This window comes from Rhinopithecus roxellana, chromosome 4 (assembly GCF_007565055.1).
Source record: "Rhinopithecus roxellana isolate Shanxi Qingling chromosome 4, ASM756505v1, whole genome shotgun sequence".
Taxonomy (NCBI): domain Eukaryota; kingdom Metazoa; phylum Chordata; class Mammalia; order Primates; family Cercopithecidae; genus Rhinopithecus; species Rhinopithecus roxellana.
In genome coordinates, this window is record NC_044552.1 from 7,968,641 (window position 1) to 7,988,418 (window position 19,778).

At 39.8% G+C, this 19,778-nt stretch overlaps 1 pseudogene; it reads left to right on the forward strand.

Annotated features, from left to right (window-relative positions):
* LOC104657374 overlaps positions 1-17,894 on the forward strand; it is a 50,384-nt pseudogene extending 32,490 nt beyond the window's left edge.
* Positions 17,895-19,778: the final 1,884 nt, after the last annotated feature.

Here is a 19,778-nt window from a genome sequence, read left to right on the forward strand (position 1 = left end):
ATGATATCTACTCAGAGCCGGATTCACATCCTCCTTCACTCCACGGGAATTCTCAACAGTTGGTCTTGACAACTCCGGCAATGCCGAGGTTCATTAATCTATTTGCAGGTGCTCTGCTTTCTAATCCGCCTGTGTTTAGAGAGAAACGTCCTCAAAATTCTCTGATGCAGCCTGTCACCTGGGTTCAGGGTTGAGTTCATGACGCGTTTTGGGACTTGAGACGGGAAGTGAAAGCTTTGGGTGATTCTGAAGTCAAGAGTTTTTCAGTTGGTAATCCCATGAAACATTTAACATCAAATCCACGGTAATCAGAGAGAGGCACGGTAGGTAGTCTTCAGTGGTTGAGCAAACCTTCCTAGTCTACTATTTATGAAACTAGGCTGTGCTAAAACCCCCAAATATCTGAACCTTTTAGGGTAGACAAGAGAACCAGAGATTTCCTCATGTCCTTCGTTTATTTCTTAGGACACATGTCTGTGTTTTTCTGCTGAATTGTGGAGTGGGATTTCTGAATTAAACGGTTCTGCCCCATCACCCTAAGCCCTGGGGAGCTGGACAACTCTTGTTTGGTGGTTTCTATTATGGGCTACCTTTGAGAATCACATTATTTCTAAAACACAGGGACTGCAAAATTTTTTGCTGGGTACCCTCCTTTTTGAGACATTATAGGATTTACAAATTGCCCTCAAGTATTTTCCTCTGTAAAAGGACTGTTGAATTAACCCTTCATAGTGGGGTTTCTGATATACAATAAGTTTGTTATAACAACATATTTTCCAAGATTCGCAGGAATGAGTTCTCTGGACAGGGGCCAACACTACCTTGCCTTCCACTGACCCTGTGATAGATACCCGGAGAAACATCGGGGAGAGTCTCTTACATATTAATGGTCAGTCTGCTCTGGTTTCTAAATCAATCTCCTTTTCTTTCCTTCTTTCTTTCTCTCTCTCTCGGAGAGGCGGAGAAAGAAGGAAGCGGGAGGTGGAAGTAAGGAGGAAGAAGGAGGAAGGGAGGTCCTTCCTTCCTTCCGTCCTCCTTTCATTCCTTCGTCTTCTTTCTTTCTTTCTTTCTTCTTTCTTTTTTTTTCTTTCTTTCTTTCTTTTTCTTTCCTTCCTTCCTTCCTTCCTTCCTTCTTTCTTTCTCTTTCTTTCTTTCTTTCTCACTTTCCTGCCTTCGTTTCTTCCTTCTCTCTACCCCTCCCCCCCCTCCTTCCTTCCTTTCTTTTTCTTTTACTTTTCTTTTTTTTTTTTTTTTGGTTTTGGATCAAAACTATAATAAGGATTCTAGAACAGATAACATGTAAAATTATGGAGCCTCCAACAAAGCAGAATTGGCATAAGTATACAGCACTTCTGATCTCCCTTTAAAACATCAGCAATCAGCCCAAGATGTGACCACCTTCACTTCAATTCATTGTCAGGTATTTTTTTTTTTTTTTTTTTTTAGGTCTAATACTAGAAGATAATTGTGCCTCAATTAAAGGACAAAGTCTCTTAAAGCTACAACTTTTCGAAAGTCATTAGGGAGCGAATACTAACAGCAAAGGTCCTCGTGGTACACCTGGCGACATGGGAACTGCAAAGGAAGGCTTGTTAGCACAGAATTCCACAAGGTTTGGCTGGATGAAATAATTGTGTGTATACATCCTGTCTTGGCCTTGGGAAAGAACAAGTTATTTCTGACTGAACTATAATCAAGAATTCTGTCAGTACCTCAGAGCACTAGACAAGCAAGCTCCTGGTTATCCAGGGACAATGTATAGTGCCACTGAAATGCCTTCTGTTTGAAATAAGTAATATGATTATTTGAGTTGTAGCATTCAGTGTGCTTTGTCATACTACTGATTTTGAACAAATCTTTCCTTTCTGCAAATCGCCTCACAAATAACCTCTTTCCCAGGAGTCAATGGGACTAATTGTTTTGAAAACATAAAGTCCTAAGCTTGTCCCTGAGAGTGTGGTCACAGAAGCTCATAGTATTCAGGGCAAACAATTGGATTGTCCTTTTGTGGGCTTGGAGGGAGGGTAGTCAACCATACCCTGCTTTCTAGATGGAAAGAGGGCTCCGTTCCTTAGCAGAGCAAGGGTTAGAACCAGAACTGCTGATTCTTGTTGCAGCCCACCTTGTCACATACTTACTTTTGTGAAACCAACCTATATTAATCTTCTGAAAGCTGGAGTAATTGATCTACAAATCATGAGTGGGTGGTCACAGGATTGTAGGGGTTAACTGGAGTGGCAGAGATGGAGGTAGCATTTGATGGAGTCTTGGCATTTTTCTGACAATACCCTGCAAAGATTCCTTGTTGAATTAACCAAAATGTTGAAAAGTTAGAAGGCAAATATTTTTGCTGCTATACCTTTCTGCTGGTCTCGTCCTGATTCTATATTTATGTGACACTGACTCTACGTCCTGTTCAAACAGCTTTTAATATGTGTAGTAGCACTAATTAAAGCAAGGGAGCTGGAGAAAGGTTTACCTCATTAAGAGAAGCAGCTTTTGTTTTGTTCTAAAGGGCAGTCTGAAACACATTTCATCACTGTTGCTTCTTGAAGGGTATGATTTGGCTTTGATGAGTTCCATCATGAAGAGTAAGTTCAGGGTCAGCGCTGAAAAGAAAATAACTGTACATATGTCTGGGACTGCATCCTCCAGAAAGACAGGAGAGAAATGACGTATGTGATGTTGACATCAGATTGGAGGCCATGCACTTAGGGTAGATAACTGGGAACTGGGATGTCAACTTCAGTATGGAAAGACATGCATGGGTGAATGATTCAGCTATTCCCACTGGAGCTACTTATCTCGTGTATGGCATACACTGGAACTTTTGGGGCTTTGGGCCACTTTTAATATAGACTGGTTATTATCTATCCATTAAACCCACTGGATGCAGCTATAATCTGTTAAGATAAAAGGCAGATTTCATTGTCTTCAGATGAAACGACTTTTGTTTGAAGCTAAAACAAAACCTTTCAGCCTCTCACGATAAAAATTAAAGTCTTTATAAAGACTGACAAAATGGACCCCAGACGCTCTCCCTCACTCTGTCTGGGCAATCATTGCCCCTTTGTGGGTTCTTGAACACCCTAGCATGCCCTTTCCTCAGGGCCCACATTGCCCTAGATAGATATTCCCTGGATATGGGACCATGCTGCCATTCTTTTTTGCAATTCTTTCTTTCTTTCTTTCTTTCTTTCTTTCTTTCTTTCTTTCTTTCTTTCTTTCTTTCTTTCTTTCTTTCTTTCTTTCTTTCTTTCTTTCCTCTCTCTTTTTTTTTTTTTTTGTAAAAATGGAATCTGACTGTGTGTCCCAGGCTGGTCTCAAACTCTTGGCCTCCTGCGATCCTCCTGCCTCGGCCCTTGACACTTACCTGGCTCACTTCTTCACTTCCTTTAACTCTTTTCACTTTCATCCTCAATGAGGCCCATACTGCCAACCCATTTAAAATTGTAGCCCCTCCCTCAGCACTCCTGGTTTTCCCACCCCTACTGAGTATGAACATTGGAGTCATTGACTTGCCCTGGTCTCCATCCGTAACCTGTGTGACATCTTCCCAGAGGACATTTCATATTCTAAAAATAATAATACTAAGTCATTATGTTACTTTAAATTGTTGACGTTTCCCCCACTAGAATGTAAACTGTCAAAAAGCAGAGGTTTTTGTTTCTTTCGTCTGCAGATGAATCTGTAGACCCTAGAATGGTGCCCAACATAGAGACATTAGTAGTATATTTGTTGAATGAACAAATGGTTGAATCTGTTAGAGCCCTGGTGAAGAATTAGGTACACAGAAAACTAAGCAATAAAAGTGTAAGGTGATTATCACCACCATTAGAAAAAAAATCCCCAAAAGTGGTCTGAGTAAGAAAATATAATCTTAGCTCAGAAATAAGCAGTATTTACAGAAGCAAGATACTGTAATTGCTGAATATTGATTAAACAAACATTTTGTTTTATCTTTATTGGGAAATGAGAAGAGTGGAGGGAAGGTGATGGTTATGTAAGACAGCCAGGTCCTGATCTACTGTAATAGAAAGTCAAGAGAAAATGGCCTAAAAGTGATAAATCAAGAAATTATGGAGAAAATATGTTATTTAGCAATATGAATGTTCTCTGAGGGTGTGGGGAAGAGTGGAGTTGGAAACGTTTTCATTATAAAATATATTAATATTTGTGTACAGCATACTACCTTGATAATAGTAAAAAATCATGAAAAAAGGAAAAAAGGAAACATTAAATAAACCCTTTATTCAGAAAGTACTACATTTCTCTTCAAATTCTTTTTAACTTTTCTTCTTAAATACTTTCAGATGATTAATGCTATTTATTCTATGAAATATAAAATTAGATATCATGAAGTATTACAACTGCTAGACTATTAAAAATTGCTAAAGATTGCTTTAAGTGTAATTCATATAGTAAATTATAAATCATCTATAATAAATAGATAAATTATGTATGATGATTTAAATAAGTAATTACATTTTCTTTTCTTATAAATCCCACATTTATAATGATAATATTGAACTATTTCCAATGTTTACTGGATGCTTAGATTTTTTAAAATAATGTATTTATGAGGAATAAATGCAAATACAAAGTTACAAATAAATACAAAGTTTCAATTTGCTATTATTTACCCTGGCCTCCAAAAAAACCCCACACATTGAAGAAAAACAAGAAAATGAATTCGGAAAATGTAAAGACTGCTCTTTTGGCTGAAAGTTACAACATCATTTAGGTGAGTCAATCTTGGATGCACTGCTTAGCTCATGAATGAACTTTATTTAAAACAAAGCACAGGAAGGGGAACATCGCACACCAGGGCCTGTCGTGGGGTAGGGGGAGTGGCGAGGGATAGCATTAGGAGATATACGTAATGTAAATGACGAGTTAACGGGTGCAGCACACCAACATGGCACATGTATACATATGTAACAAATCTGCATGTTGTGCACATGTACCCTAGAACTTAAAGTATAATTTAAAAAAAAACAAAGCAAATAATAGCAACAATAAAAGAAAAGTCACTAAAACCACACACATATAGAAACACAAATATAAATAAATTATATGTACAAATATATATAACATGTCCTTATTTAGATAAATAAATATATATATACCCTTTTTCTAGCTTATTGATCAACACAGAAGACTGAGAGTCAAATTCCACCATCCATGTCGCCACATACCACGACACCACCTTGGCAAAGTCATCCAGAACTTCTGATTACTGATGAGTGCACTTTGGATGTGCTGTCAGAATCAGGAGCATTTAACAAATAGCATTAACTGAATCATTTTAATGATTACTGAGGCTATGGTAGTGACCTTCAAAGGAACATTATGTATCTACCTATTTATAATTATCTTTATATATGTGTGGTTTAACGATGGTTTGGTTTCTTTCTAAATATTAGGGTAAAGACATATGTATATATAAATAGATAAACATAGTCTGTAGACATAAAATTGTATAAATTATTAGGATATACACATATGTACATGAATGTATTACTTTCAGTTGTTACTGAGCAATAGGTTGGCCTGTAATATAGCAACTTTTAATTCAATCAGCCCATGAGCATACTTAATAAACATAACAGAGAATGTGAATTATCTAAGATAAATTATTTATCATGATTTAAACAAGTAATTATGTTTTCTTATGAAATTAACATTAATTTTTTTTAAGTTAAAAAGTATGAGGTCTTTCAAATATAACCACATATTTGCTCCTATTATAGCATTCATTGCCTAGTATCATAAATGACTCTTCTCTCAGTACTTGACTAGTAGGTGACATTCAATTTGTGAAAAGGAAGGAAGGGAGGATAGAAGGGAGGAAGGAAGGAAGGAAGGAAGGAAGGAAGGAAGGAAGGAAGGAAGGAAGGAAGGGAGGATAGAAGGGAGGGAGGAAGGAAGGAAGGAAGGAAGGAAGGGAGGATAGAAGGGAGGGAGGAAGGAAGGAAGGAAGGAAGGAAGGAAGGAAGGAAGGAAGGAAGGAAGGAAGGAAGGAAGGGAAGGAGGGAGGGAGGGAGGGAGGGAGGGAGGGAAGGATACACACAAGGGCACCACAGAGAGATTCCCAGAATGAACAATTTGGGTATTGATATGGTTTGGTTCTGTGTCCCCACCCAAATCTCACCTTGTAGCTCCCATAATTCCCACATGTTGTGGGAGGTGCCTGGTGGGGGGGTGATTGAATTATGGCGGTGAGTCTTCCCTGTGCTGTTCTCGTGATAGTGAATGAGTCTCATGAGATCTGATGGCTTTAAAAATAGGAGTTTGCCTGCACAAGTTCCCTCTCTTTGCCTGCTGCCATCCATGTGAGACGGAACTTGCTCCTCCTTGCCTCCCGCCATGATTGTGAGGCTTCCCCAGCCACTGGAACTGTAAATCCAATTAAACCTCTTTCTTTGGTAAGTTGCCCAGTCTCGGGTATGTCTTTATCAGCAGTGTGAAAAAGGACTAATATAGGTATCTTTTTTAGTAGATGAGAATCATATGGCTAATAGGAAACATTAAACTTTTACTTAATTCTATCATGTTTGGGCAGCAAATTGTCTGAGCTGTGTTGTTAATAGAAAATTCAAATGAAAAACACAGCATATGCTTCTGGAGACTTACAGACTGACCTTCCATCCAACAGAGAAGACACAGAGAATCAAACTAGAACACTCCAGGGAAGGCCACTCAAACAATCTCTAAAGGACTACAAAGGAGCTTTGAAGGGACAGTCTAAAGCATGCTTTCCATACAATGGAGCACACATTAGTGGGCTCTGCGGTGTCAGGCAGAGGAGTCTGGCACAGAGTGACGGTCACACATTGACAGGGAGATCATCGAGCCCATGACGGGATTTCTCGTTATGTTCTAATATGGGTGGTTCCTGCTCACTAATACTGTGTTAAGATTGGACAGCATATACCAAGAGTGGCCCAGTCTGGGACTTCACATACACAAGATGCATTCACTCTGAATCAGATGAATGAGAAAGTCCACCAGTCTTTCAGGGCTCAGTGAGTTTCCATAGACCCAGGAAGGTGTATCCTGGGGCCCAAAGGCAAGTCAGGCAGTGATGAAGACTCCAGATAAGGTTCCTGGGATACAAAGAGTCAGAAACCTGGCAGACAGTCTATGTGAAAACAAAGAGATGCAACAAGAAGACTCCAATATGAGATTACCTGAAGCCTCCTGTGTCTCCATGTTTCTTCTCACGGTCTCCTTGGTGGGGGAAGATGGACCCATTCTCTGGAGGCAAAGAGGACCCTTAGCCAGTGTCAAGGAGGGAGAGCACCAGGAAGAAGCTGTTCCGAAAGAAAGTTCTTTTTCAGGACTGAATTGACAGGATCATCTCCAAGGTGAAGCCAGGATGGGGGCCGGGGGGTGAAAAACAAGAGGGAAATGGAGATGTTTTGTAAAGCACGTAAACGTTTTTCAGTCTGTTCTTCCACCCAGAAAAAGCAAGATGTAGGCCTTTCCATAATTGTAGACAAGATGAAACCAAAGTAGCCTCAGGCCTAAAACACCAATCCTTCATGACAGCTCTCTTGCTTTAATCTTGGCTCAGTGCTCAGAGCTCTGAAAAATAGACCGTGCAGTACAACCTCCTGTTAATAGACGGTTGCCATCCATCACATGCCTTCCACTCTTTGAGATGTGTAATGGTACCCTTTTAGGGTACAGATCAAATCCCACTGTAGCAAATTCTCAGAGAATGTCCTAGAATTTGGTTGCAAGGAATATTGCTTGAAATAGAGAGAGGGCCATTGGCTGAGGATCAGGAATCTTATTATAATGACCACATCTACCATAATGTAATTTGACCTGTGTTCACATTGGGAATTAGGAGAAAGTCTTAAGAGATGATTTTTGAATGGCATCATTTATAGAACATGGCTAGATTTAACTATATTCTTCCCGCATCTAGGACTGGCAGTTTGGCTTTGGGTCAGATTTTCTTCCCAGTTTCTCAGGCACTGACTCCATGCTACAAGGTTTGGGTTGCAAATATTGAGAGGGAATGCTTAAACACAAACAAAATGTCTCACTGATTAAATGTCAGAGTGTAGTTTGCCTCCCGAAATTCAGGGAGGGGAGCCAGAGACCTGGGCTCCATGCCCAGCTCTTCTACTGACATTAGGGGTGACCTTGGGGGAAATTATTTAACTGTTTCCTGCCCAGTGAAATGTGACACTTGGGGCATTGCAAACACATTCCTGAGGTTTGTAGGTTCTTTGCAGATTTTTGAGCAGTCATGGGTTGCGTGGAGTTCTTTCTTCTGTTCCCTTTTCTACATGAACACCTGAGGCCTTTTATTTAAAAAATGCCAGTAAGGAGTTCTAAATAGAAGAACACTTCTGGTATTAATGGTATCGACAACAGCATCATCTCCCAGAAGGAAAAGCAATGAGTGAACACATAACAGTGCTTTTTCTGATATGTATTATTTTCAACCCATTTGCAGGAAAATCTATTTTTTCCGTAAAATAAGCCAAGCATGTCTATGGCACGTAAAAAGTACCATTTCTTCATTTCCCATACTATCATGTAGCAAATTGCAGAAGAACATGGACTGGAGTTAGACCGCCTGTGTAACCTTACTCTGACAGGTCCCTTCAACTCCTCTGTGCCTCAGTTTCCTCTTTGGTAAAATTGTCCCCATCTATTGGGCTTGCTATAAGGACAAAGTTGTGCACACATTTAAAGTGTTTCAAACAGTACCTGGCACTTAGGAAGCATTCCAGAAACGCTCGCCTTTATTGTTGTTCTTGCTGCCATTAATGTGATGAGCCCTAGGAAAGAGTGTATGTTGCTACATTTAGAAAACAAAGACAAATTGGTTGTCTAAGGTAGAAGGAGTCAGTCAGTTACTAAAAAAGTAAATAAAAGTGTTTCTTTAATTCAAAAGGTTTCTTTAACTCAGTAGATCTTGGCCAGTCAACGGAATAGGAATCCATAGTTAGATGCTCTCCAGGAATCACATGGACAACATTAAACATTTCACAATATTACCTCATTTTATACTTAAGGCTGCAAGTGGCTTCTGCTATGCTGATAGCAGGAAACTCAGCTTCAGCCAGGAGAAAGGGTTTAATTCAGATCAGAGCTGTAGCCAACCCAGGCAGGTACTTTGGATGCAGTGCACCGTGCCACGGTCACCAGGCGTCCATGTAGCTGTGTCCAGCCAATGGCCTAATGTGCACCATGATCCAGTGAGATCGGGAATGCTTGCAAAGACCTTCCTTCTCAATGCAGCCCCTCTTACCCTTATTAGGAGTACTCAGCACCTTCTTAGACACTGGGCTCAGAATCAGGGCCCAGATCTGCCACAGCTCAATCTCAAATATCCCTTTTAATAACTAACATTGTTTATGGCCCAGGGATACGCTTCTCAACATTTTTGTCTAATGTCCTTGAAACAGTAAATGACTGCATCTGAATGCTATGGAAATTTGGGGGTTGCATCCCTGCTGTCAGCACAGACAAAAGCACGACTCCAGAGTATTGGGAAAATTTAAGTGATGAGATCATTTGGGAGACAGAGAAGGTAAATTAATTAATGTGTCAAATCCTTCTATTCTTTTTTATTAATTGATTGATTGATTTTTCTGATACAGGGTCTCTCTCTGTCACCTAGACTGGAGTTCAGTGGCCCGATCTTGGCTCACTGTAACCTCCACTTCCCAGACTCAAGCAGTTCTCCTGCCTCAGCTTCCCGAGTGGCTGGGATTACAGGCGCCCACCAACACGCCTGGCTAATTTTTATATTTTTAGTAGAGATGGGGTTTCGTCATGTTGGCCAGGCTGGTCTTGAACTCCTGACCTCAAATGATCCACCCACCTTGGCCTCCCAAAGTGCTGGGATTACAGGCATGAGCCACCGCGCCTGGCCCAATACTTCTACTCTTGCACAACAAAATACTGTTTCTCGGTGTTGCCCAGCATTCATTTCCTGCTTCTCCTCCTGTTTATGGTTCTGGAGGTACTTGGGAATTAGCAAGGTATTTTCAATAGTTGCACATAGTAGCTAGGAGGCATTTTACTATGTTAAACAATCATATTATTTTAAATTTATATGTGGATCTAGAGGTTACTTGAGTGATACCAATGCTTTATGTTGGCAACTAGATGAAATATTGAAAGCTAGAATTGTGAAGAGCTTTATTAAAACACTTAATAAGTTTAAAATGTTAATTCATTTAAATACGTTTTATTTTAAAAGTTCATATTTATTAATCATAATTTCTATGTAACAACTTTTATTATACATTTTGACTTCATGTAACACAATTTCTATTTTTTCTCTTAGTTTCAATAGAAAACTCACTATTTTGGAAGAAAGATAACATTAAAAAATAAATAATTTAAAATTTTCAATTTTAGTATTTATTTAAATTTGCTCTTAGATAAAAATATATTTATATTTTGTATATATTGCACACAATCACATTTTTAATTCTTTGGTTTATTCCTAACCATAGAACAAACTATGTGGAAATCTTTTTTTTTTTTTTTTTTTTTATACTTTAAGTTCTAGGGTACATGTGCATAACGTGCAGGTTTGTTACATATGTATACTTGTGCCATGTTGGTGTGCTGCACCCATCAACCCGTCAGCACCCATCAATTCATCATTTATATCAGGTATAACTCCCAATGTAATCCCTCCCCCCTCCCCCCTCCCCATGATAGGCCCCGGTGTGTGATGTTCCCCTTCCCAAGTCCAAGTGATCTCATTGTTCAGTTCCCACCTATGAGTGAGAACATGCGGTGTTTGGTTTTCTGTTCTTGTGATAGTTTGCTAAGAATGATGGTTTCCAGCTGCATCCATGTCCCTACAAAGGACGCAAACTCATCCTTTTTTATGGCTGCATAGTATTCCATGGTGTATATGTGCCACATTTTCTTAATCCAGTCTGCCACAGATGGACGTTTGGGTTGATTCCAAGTCTTTGCTATTGTGAATAGTGCTGCAATAAACATACGTGTGCATGTGTCTTTATAGCAGCATGATTTATAATCCTTTGGGTATATACCCAGTAGTGGGATGGCTGGGTCATATGGTACATCTAGTTCTAGATCCTTGAGGAATTGCCATACTGTTTTCCATAATGGTTGAACTAGTTTACAATCCCACCAACAGTGTAAAAGTGTTCCTATTTCTCCACATCCTCTCCAACACCCGTTGTTTCCTGACTTTTTAATGATTGCCATTCTAACTGGTGTGAGATGGTATCTCATTGTGGTTTTGATTTGCATTTCTCTGATGGTGAGTGATGATGAGCATTTTTTCATGTGTCTGTTGGCTGTATGAATGTCTTCTTTTGAGAAATGTCTGTTCATATCCTTTCCCCACTTTTTGATGGGGTTGTTTGTTTTTTTCTTGTATGTTTGTTTGAGGTCTTTGTAGATTCTGGATATTAGCCCTTTGTCAAATGGGTAGATTGCAAAAATTTTCTCCCATTCTGTAGGTTGCCTGTTCACTCTGATGGTAGTTTCTTTTGCTGTGCAGAAGCTCTTTAGTTTAATTAGATCCCATTTGTCAATTTTGGCTTTTGCTGCCATTGCTTTTGGTGTTTTAGACATGAAGCCCTTGCCCATGCCTATGTCCTGAATGGTGCTACCTAGGTTTTCTTCTAGGGTTTTTATGGTATTAGGTCTAACATTTAAGTCTCTAATTCATCTTGAATTAATCTTCGTATAAGGAGTAAGGAAAGGATCCAGTTTCAGCTTTCTACTTATGGCTAGCCAATTTTCCCAGCACCATTTATTAAATAGGGAATCCTTTCCCCATTTCTTGTTTCTCTCAGGTTTGTCAAAGATCAGATGGCTGTAGATGTGTGGTATTATTTCTGAGGACTCTGTTCTGTTCCATTGGTCTATATCTCTGTTTTGGTACCAGTACCATGCTGTTTTGGTTACTGTAGCCTTGTAGTATAGTTTGAAGTCAGGTAGCGTGACGCCTCCAGCTTTGTCCTTTTGACTTCGGATTGTCTTGGCAATGCGGGCTCTTTTTTGGTTCCATATGAACTTTAAAGCAGTTTTTTCCAATTCTGTGAAGAAACTCATTGGTAGCTTGATGGGGATGGCATTGAATCTATAAATAATCAGGCTCTGAAATTGAGACAATAATTAATAGCCTCCAGGACCAGATGGATTCACAGCTGAATTCTACCAGAGGTACAAGGAGGAGCTGGTACCATTCCTTCTGAAACTATTCCAATCAATAGAAAAAGAGGGAATCCTCCCTAACTCATTTTATGAGGCCAACATCATCCTGATACCAAAGCTTGGCAGAGACACAACAAAAAAAGAGAATTTTAGACCAATATCCCTGATGAACATCGATGCAAAAATCCTCAATAAAATACTGGCAAACCAGATTCAGCAGCACATCAAAAAGCTTATCCACCATGATCAAGTGGGCTTCATCCCTGGGATGCAAGGCTGGTTCAACATACGTAAATCAATAAATGTAATCCAGCATATAAACAGAACCAAAGACAAGAACCACATGATTATCTCAATAGATGCAGAAAAGGCTTTTGACAAAATTCAACAGCCCTTCATGCTAAAAATGCTCAATAAATTCGGTATTGATGGAACGTACCTCAAAATAATAAGAGCTATTTATGACAAACCCACAGCCAATATCATACTGAATGGGCAAAAACTGGAAAAATTCCCTTTGAAAACTGGCACAAGACAGGGATGCCCTCTCTCACCACTCCTATTCAACATAGTGTTGGAAGTTCTGGCTAGGGCAATCAGGCAAGAGAAAGAAATCAAGGGTATTCAGTTAGGAAAAGAAGAAGTCAAATTGTCCCTGTTTACAGATGACATGATTGTATATTTAGAAAACCCCATTGTCTCAGCCCAAAATCTCCTTAAGCTGATAAGCAACTTCAGCAAAGTCTCAGGATACAAAATTAATGTGCAAAAATCACAAGCATTCTTATACACCAGTAACAGACAAACAGAGAGCCAAATCATGAATGAACTTCCATTCACAATTGCTTCAAAGAGAATAAAATACCTAGGAATCCAACTTACAAGGGATGTAAAGGACCTCTTCAAGGAGAACTACAAACCACTGCTCAGTGAAATAAAAGCGGACACAAACAAATGGAAGAACATACCATGCTCATGGATAGGAAGAATCAATATCGTGAAAATGGAAATCTTTACTATCACAACATTATTAGTGTCTTTGCTGAAATGAAGGCAAGAAAAAAAATATGGAGTATATACACAATACCTCAAGAACTGTGTGTCTTTTTTTTTTGAGAAGGAGTCTCGCTCTGTCGCCCAGGCTGGAGTGCAGTGGCGCGATCTCGGCTCACTGCAAACTCCGCCTCCCGGGTTCACACCACTCTCCTGACTCAGCCTCCCCGAGTAGCTGGGACTACAGGCACCCGCCACCACACCCAGCAAGTTTTTTTTTAGTAGAGACGGGGTTTCACTGTGTTAGCCAGGATGGTCTTGATCTCCTGACCTCATGATCCACCCGTCTCGGCCTCCCAAAGTGCTGGGATGACAGGCGTGAGCCACCGCGCCCGGACGGACTATGTGTCTCTTTACAGTTCATCCAGACATGGCCAACCTGTTCACAGGACACCAGGACATCCGTGATGATAATTAAAGCCTATTTTCTTTGATATTTCTTTTGATATTTTAGAAGATAATTTTTAGTCATCGAAAAACTATGACTTTGCACATTTTCTTTTCTTGTGTCTTTATGAATGTGTGTTTCTTATGGTAGGAGGCCAGTACAGTTGGTTCTTTTTATTTTGGTAGTTGTGTCCTATAAAGTCACAGGGAACACTGAATTATCAAATCCTAGACAATTGCCCTGTGGAAATGCATGGTTAGTTCCTGGTCACAGCATTTTTATCAACTGATGAGTTCATAAACTGTTCCTGTTCAAAGACACCTTATTTAACATACATTGTTGATTTCATTAATGTGGAACTCAGGGTTAACAGCACTATCACTCATGTCTGAGCGATGCCCATTGTATGTTCTCCATAAAGCTCATCACAGCCTCCCTGCAGTTAGGGGCACTGTATGGCAACGACCCCCTACCTTTTTGGCACCAGGGACTGGTTGAATGGAAGATAATTTTTTCACAGACTGGGGGATGGAGAATGGTTTCAGGATGATTCAAGCCCATTACATTTATTGTGCACTTTATTTCTGTTATAATTACATTGTAATAGATAATGAAATAATTATATAACTCATCATAACGCAGAATCCGTAGGAGCCATGAGCTTGTTTTCCTGCAACTAGACAGTCCCATCTGGGAGTGATGGGAGACAGTGACAGATCATCAGGCATTAGATTATCATAAGGAGCATACAACCTACATCCCTCGCATGTACAGTTCACCATAGGGTGAACCCTAGGGTTTGTGCTCCTATGAGACTCTGATGCCATTACTGAGCTGACAGGAGGCAGAGTTCAGGCGGTAATGCGAACGATGGGGAGTGACCATAAGTACAGATGAAGCTTTGCTGACTCACTGGCCACTCACTGCCTGCTGTGAGGCCCGGTTCCTAACAGGCGGTGGACCAGTACCCTGCTGTCTGGCACTTCAGCACAACACTTGGGGTCATTCTAAACAGCAAAACTACCAAAAAAAAAAGCACTAAAACTTGAAACATGTGACACTAAATAGATCATAAAAAGGACACCCATTTACTAGGTAACAGCTGAAAGGAGGAAGCAGAGCTTCGCCTTGTTCAGTTCAGCTGGGAACATCGCATTGGCAACTCAAAATGTTTGCCTTCCTTACAGTCTGTGAATGTCCGCAACAGTGACTCAAGAGCTGATTTTGGGATTCCAAATGAATTTTAGCTAGTAAGCAAATTAGCAAATACAGAATTTGAGAATAATGCAAATCGATTGTACATATTTCATACAATAGTGTGTTAACTTGCTTTATAATTTTAAATAGTCATATGGTATGTGAACTTCTGTTTGTATTCTTAGTCCCTACAAATGTGAGGAATGGGACTGGAACACAACATTTGTTGCTGAAGTTGCATATTTTGGTATGTTTGATAAATTTAGGTAAATATCATGAGAGATAATTCATTTTAGAATAGAATATTTTAAAGACTAATTTAAATGCTGACAAAAATCTGCTGCAGCCAATACTCTAACAGAAAAAGTTAAAAAGATCCAAAAGTGTACTGTGCTGTTTTTCTAAGTATATCATAAATTTCAATATTAAATGAATGTGTCTCCTGATAGTAGTAAAATAAGAAAGAGTGTTGTACTCAGAGCAGGGTGACACACATTAATTGTTGAGTTTCAAGCAACTGTTTCACACAAAAAAGCAGTTCTGTGCCACTGCAAGAGAGAAAATGTTTCTGGTTGTGTAGGCCGGATACAAGAGATTAGGCAAAGGATAACTCAAACCAGGCAACTTCTTAGGAACTGTCTCCAAAGCTGGCTCTGGAAAGCCCCAATTTCTCAGATGGTAGCAATGAAGAAAGGGGGTGGTAAGTCAGCTCGCTGTAATTTAGAGACTAGAGGTTGTCAGAACCAATGGATTGTTTGTGTGAGGCAGAGTGGGGGAGTAGATCAATAGAGAGACTGATAGTGTGCATAGGCTGATGACTGGGTAGATTCTTTTCTTAAGTCACCTCTAGTCCCATTTGTTTATCTTTACTTTTGTCGCCTGTGCTTTTGGTGTCATACCCAAGAAATGTTTCTGTGTATCAAAGGAAACAATCAGCAGAGTGGAAAGGCAACCTATGGAATGCAGAAAATATTTGCAGATTACATAGTGGATAAGGGTTTAATATTCAGAATCTGTAAATAACTCTTACAACTCAACAACAAAAAATCCAAATGAGCAAGGGATTTGAATAGACATTTCTCCAAAGAAGATATACAAATAGACAGCAAACATATAAAAAGATGTTCAATATCACCAATCATTAGAGAATGCAAATGAAAGACACAACGGGATATTGCTTCACATCCATCAGGATGGCTACCATAATAAAAAACACACACATAGAAAATAACAAGTGTTGGTGAGAATAAGGGGAAATTGGAACCTATCTGCCCTGTTGGTGGGAGAACAAATGGTGCAGCTGCTATTTAAAACTCTATGGAGATTTCTCAGAAAATTAAAAATAGAACTACCACATGATTTGGCATTTCAATTTCTGGGTAAATATCGAAAAGAATTGAAAGCAGAACATTGAAGAAATATTTGCACACCCATGTTTAGAGCACCATTATTCACAATAACCAAAGGTGGGAACAACTCGAATGTCCATTGCCAGATGAAGGGATAAACAAGAAATATTCTACACCTACAGTGGAATATTATTCAGCCTTCAAAAAGAAGGAAATCTTGTCACATGCTGCATTATGGATAAATCTTGAAGACATATGGTAAGTGAAATAGGCTAGTTACAAAAAGACAAATACTGTAGAATCCCATCTGTATTAAGTACCTAAAATTCACGGAAACAGAAAATACAATGGTGGTTGACAGGGGCTGGGAGAGAGAAATGGGGAATTGTTTGACAGGTATAACGTATCAGTTTTGCAAGATAAAAATGTTCTGGAGATCAGTTTCACAGCAATGTGAATACCCTTAACACTACTAAACTGCATGCTTAAAAATGGTTCAGATGGGCTTACATTATATGGCCAGAAACATTAGCTAGTGCTTATCCTACTCTCTCTAATGGGAAAGCAGTGGATTACCAGAGACTAAACTGTATCTGCCTCTATTTCCAAGAGACTCACATTCAACTTGGGCTCACAAAAAGCTGGGAAAATTTCATGAGTCCTTTTTTAAAAAAAAAAAAAAAATTAATATAAAACTGGAGCAAAAAAAAAAAAATCTGAACTTTAGTAACACAGCTGAAACCATCTGCAGCAGCAGTGGCAGCTATGGCAGGAGAAGAGGTTTAATTTAGTTGATTTTCTGTGGCTGTTGGTTTGTTCACTGGGAGCTGCACATTTTTCCTAAGAGACCGAGAAGCTGCTAGAGGTCTGGTTCTCCTGGAAGCAACTCAATGCAAACCAAGGATCTGGGGCTTTTCATACCATTCTGAGATCTGAATGGGGGCATACATTTTGTTTGTTTGTTTTGGGAAGAAAGTCTTGCTCTGTCACCCCAGCTGGAGTACAGTGGCCCAATCATAGCTCACTGTAGCCTCGAACTCCTGGACTCAAGTGTTCCTGCCGCCTTGACCTCTCAAAGTGCTGACATTACAGGCCTGAGCCACCGTGCCCGGTAGAGATGTTTCATTATGAAGACATGTGGTACCACCCTCTTGCTGAAAGCACTGGTTCTCCTTTTGAAGCTTGCTAGGGATGACAATGGATTTGACTCAATTCAAAGCTTCCTTTATTTTCCTAAGGATTTCATGAAGCCTTCCCACTAAAGGTACCTGGGATTTTCAGAAAGAAATTGAGTTTCTTAATGCAATTTTTCCAAATGGAGCAGTGTATTGTATGAGACATGTAAATTCTGACTGTTGGTACTTACATATTTCAGATTTCCCAGAGAGTGGGGTAGTAAGCCAGATCAAACCCTGGAAATGCTGATGAGAGAGTGTGACCAAGCAGTTAAGGGAAGATTTTTTCTCATGAAAGACTGTGTCACTACAAAGGATGTCACTTAGACTGGAATTGGTGCCCTGACACCAGGTTCTGTCATTGATGCCACACTGTTCAATCCTTCTGGGCTGTTAATGAAAGGAACGAAATCAGATGGCACTTATGGAACTATTCACATCACTCCAGAACCAGAATTTTTGTACATTAGCTTTGAAACCAACTTAAATCACACCTCCTGTGCTGACCTGATCAGGAAAGTTGTGGAAGTCCTCAAGCCAGGAAACTGATGACCACTTCATTTTTTTAATGTTTCTTATGTTTTTATTTTATTTATTTTTTTTTGAGACAGAGTCTTGCTGTTGCCCAGGCCGGAGTGCAGTGGCATGATCTTGGCTCACTGCAACTTCTGCCTCCTGGGTTCAAGCGATTCTCCTGCCTCAGCCTCCTAAGTAGCTGAGATTACAGGCGCCCACCATCATCCCCGGCTTATTATTGTATTTTTCGTAGAGACGGAGTTTTGCCATGTTGGCCAGGCTGGTCTTGAACTCCTGACCTCAATTGATCTGCCCGCCTCGGCATCTCAAAGTGTTGGGATTACAGGCGTGAGTCACCAAGCCCAGCCCACTTTGTTAATCAGAGTTCTACACAGTGCTTTTTTGCCCCAGATGATTGAAGGTTTTAAGTGTCTTGATTGTCAGAGGGTTATGTTCAATGATTATAATTTTGTTTGTACCAGTTTTGTTAAGAAGCAGCAACGGCACCATTGACTAAGAAAAATGAAGAAAATATCACAAAAGAAGAACACTCATAGAAAGAGGTGGCTGCTTTTTAGATGTTGAAACCAGGGGCCATGCTTTCCATAACTACTACCTTGTAGTTTCAGAAACCCCAGATATAATGAGAGTGTAATCATTTTTGAATTGTATGTGTTATTATATCAAGGAGTTAGATATATTGCAGGAATGCTTTCTTCTGCGTTTAGATATTCTTTGCCATTCTTACTGTGAAATTGAAGTGCATGTAGAAAAAATCTTTTACTATATGAAACTTTACAACACTTGTGAAAGCAACTCAATTTGATTTAGGCACAGTGTAATCTTTCTCCAGGTATCGTCCAAAATTCCCCATAGACAAAACTTTTATCCTCAGCCTAACCATCTGGGACTGTCCAATTAAATTGCTGCCAGAATTTTACATCCAGTTTCATCTACTTTCCAGGATGTATTCTTTACTAACGTTATTGAAACCAATTTCTGCTTCACACAAATATTTTTTTGAAACAGCAATTAAAGTTTTTCTTCCATGAGTGAAGTTCTTTTGGGAAAAAAAAAAAAGGTTGAAGTGGTATTTTTTTTTTTTTTTTTTTTTAGATGGAGTCATGCTCTATCACTCAGGCTGGAGTGCAGTGGTATGATCTTGGCTCAATGAAACCTCTGCCTCCCAGGTTCAAGCAATTCTCCTGTCTCAGCCTCCCAAGCAGCTGGGATTACAGGCACCCACCACCGCACCTGCCTAATTTTTGTATTTTTAGTAGACACAGAGTATCACCATATTAGTCAGGCTGGTCTCGAACTCCTATTGCCCGCCTCAGCCTCCCAAAGTTCTGGGAATCAGGATGTCAATCCTCGCTCTTCTGACTGGCTCTGCTTAGTACGTGAATGGTTCAGATGGGCCATGATTAGTTCTCACTCTTTGTCCTTGTTCCTGAAATTAGTTATCTATTGCTGCATGTCAAATTACTCAGAAATGTAGTGACTTAAAACAACAACATTACTCTATTTCACAGTTCCTATAGGTCAGGAAATCCTGGCTGGCCCATGGTTTAGCTGGGTCCTCTGTCTCAGGTCTTATAAAACTGCAATCGAGGTGTCCACTGGGGCTGTAGTCATCTCAAAGCTTGGCTGGGGGAAGATTTGCTTCAAATGTTGCCCACGTGATTGTCAGAAGGATTCAGTTCCTTGATGGCTGTTGGCAGGAGATACCCTTCATTCTGGACACGTGGGCCTCTCCATCAGGGCAGCTCACTTGAGAGCCGGACTCCTCAGAGCAAGTGAGAAGGGCCTAAAAGATGTTAGCAAGACTGAAGTCGTCATGCTTTATAACCTCCTCAAAGTGGCATTCTATCACTTTTGCTATATTTCATTCATTAGAGGCAAGTCACTAGGCACAGC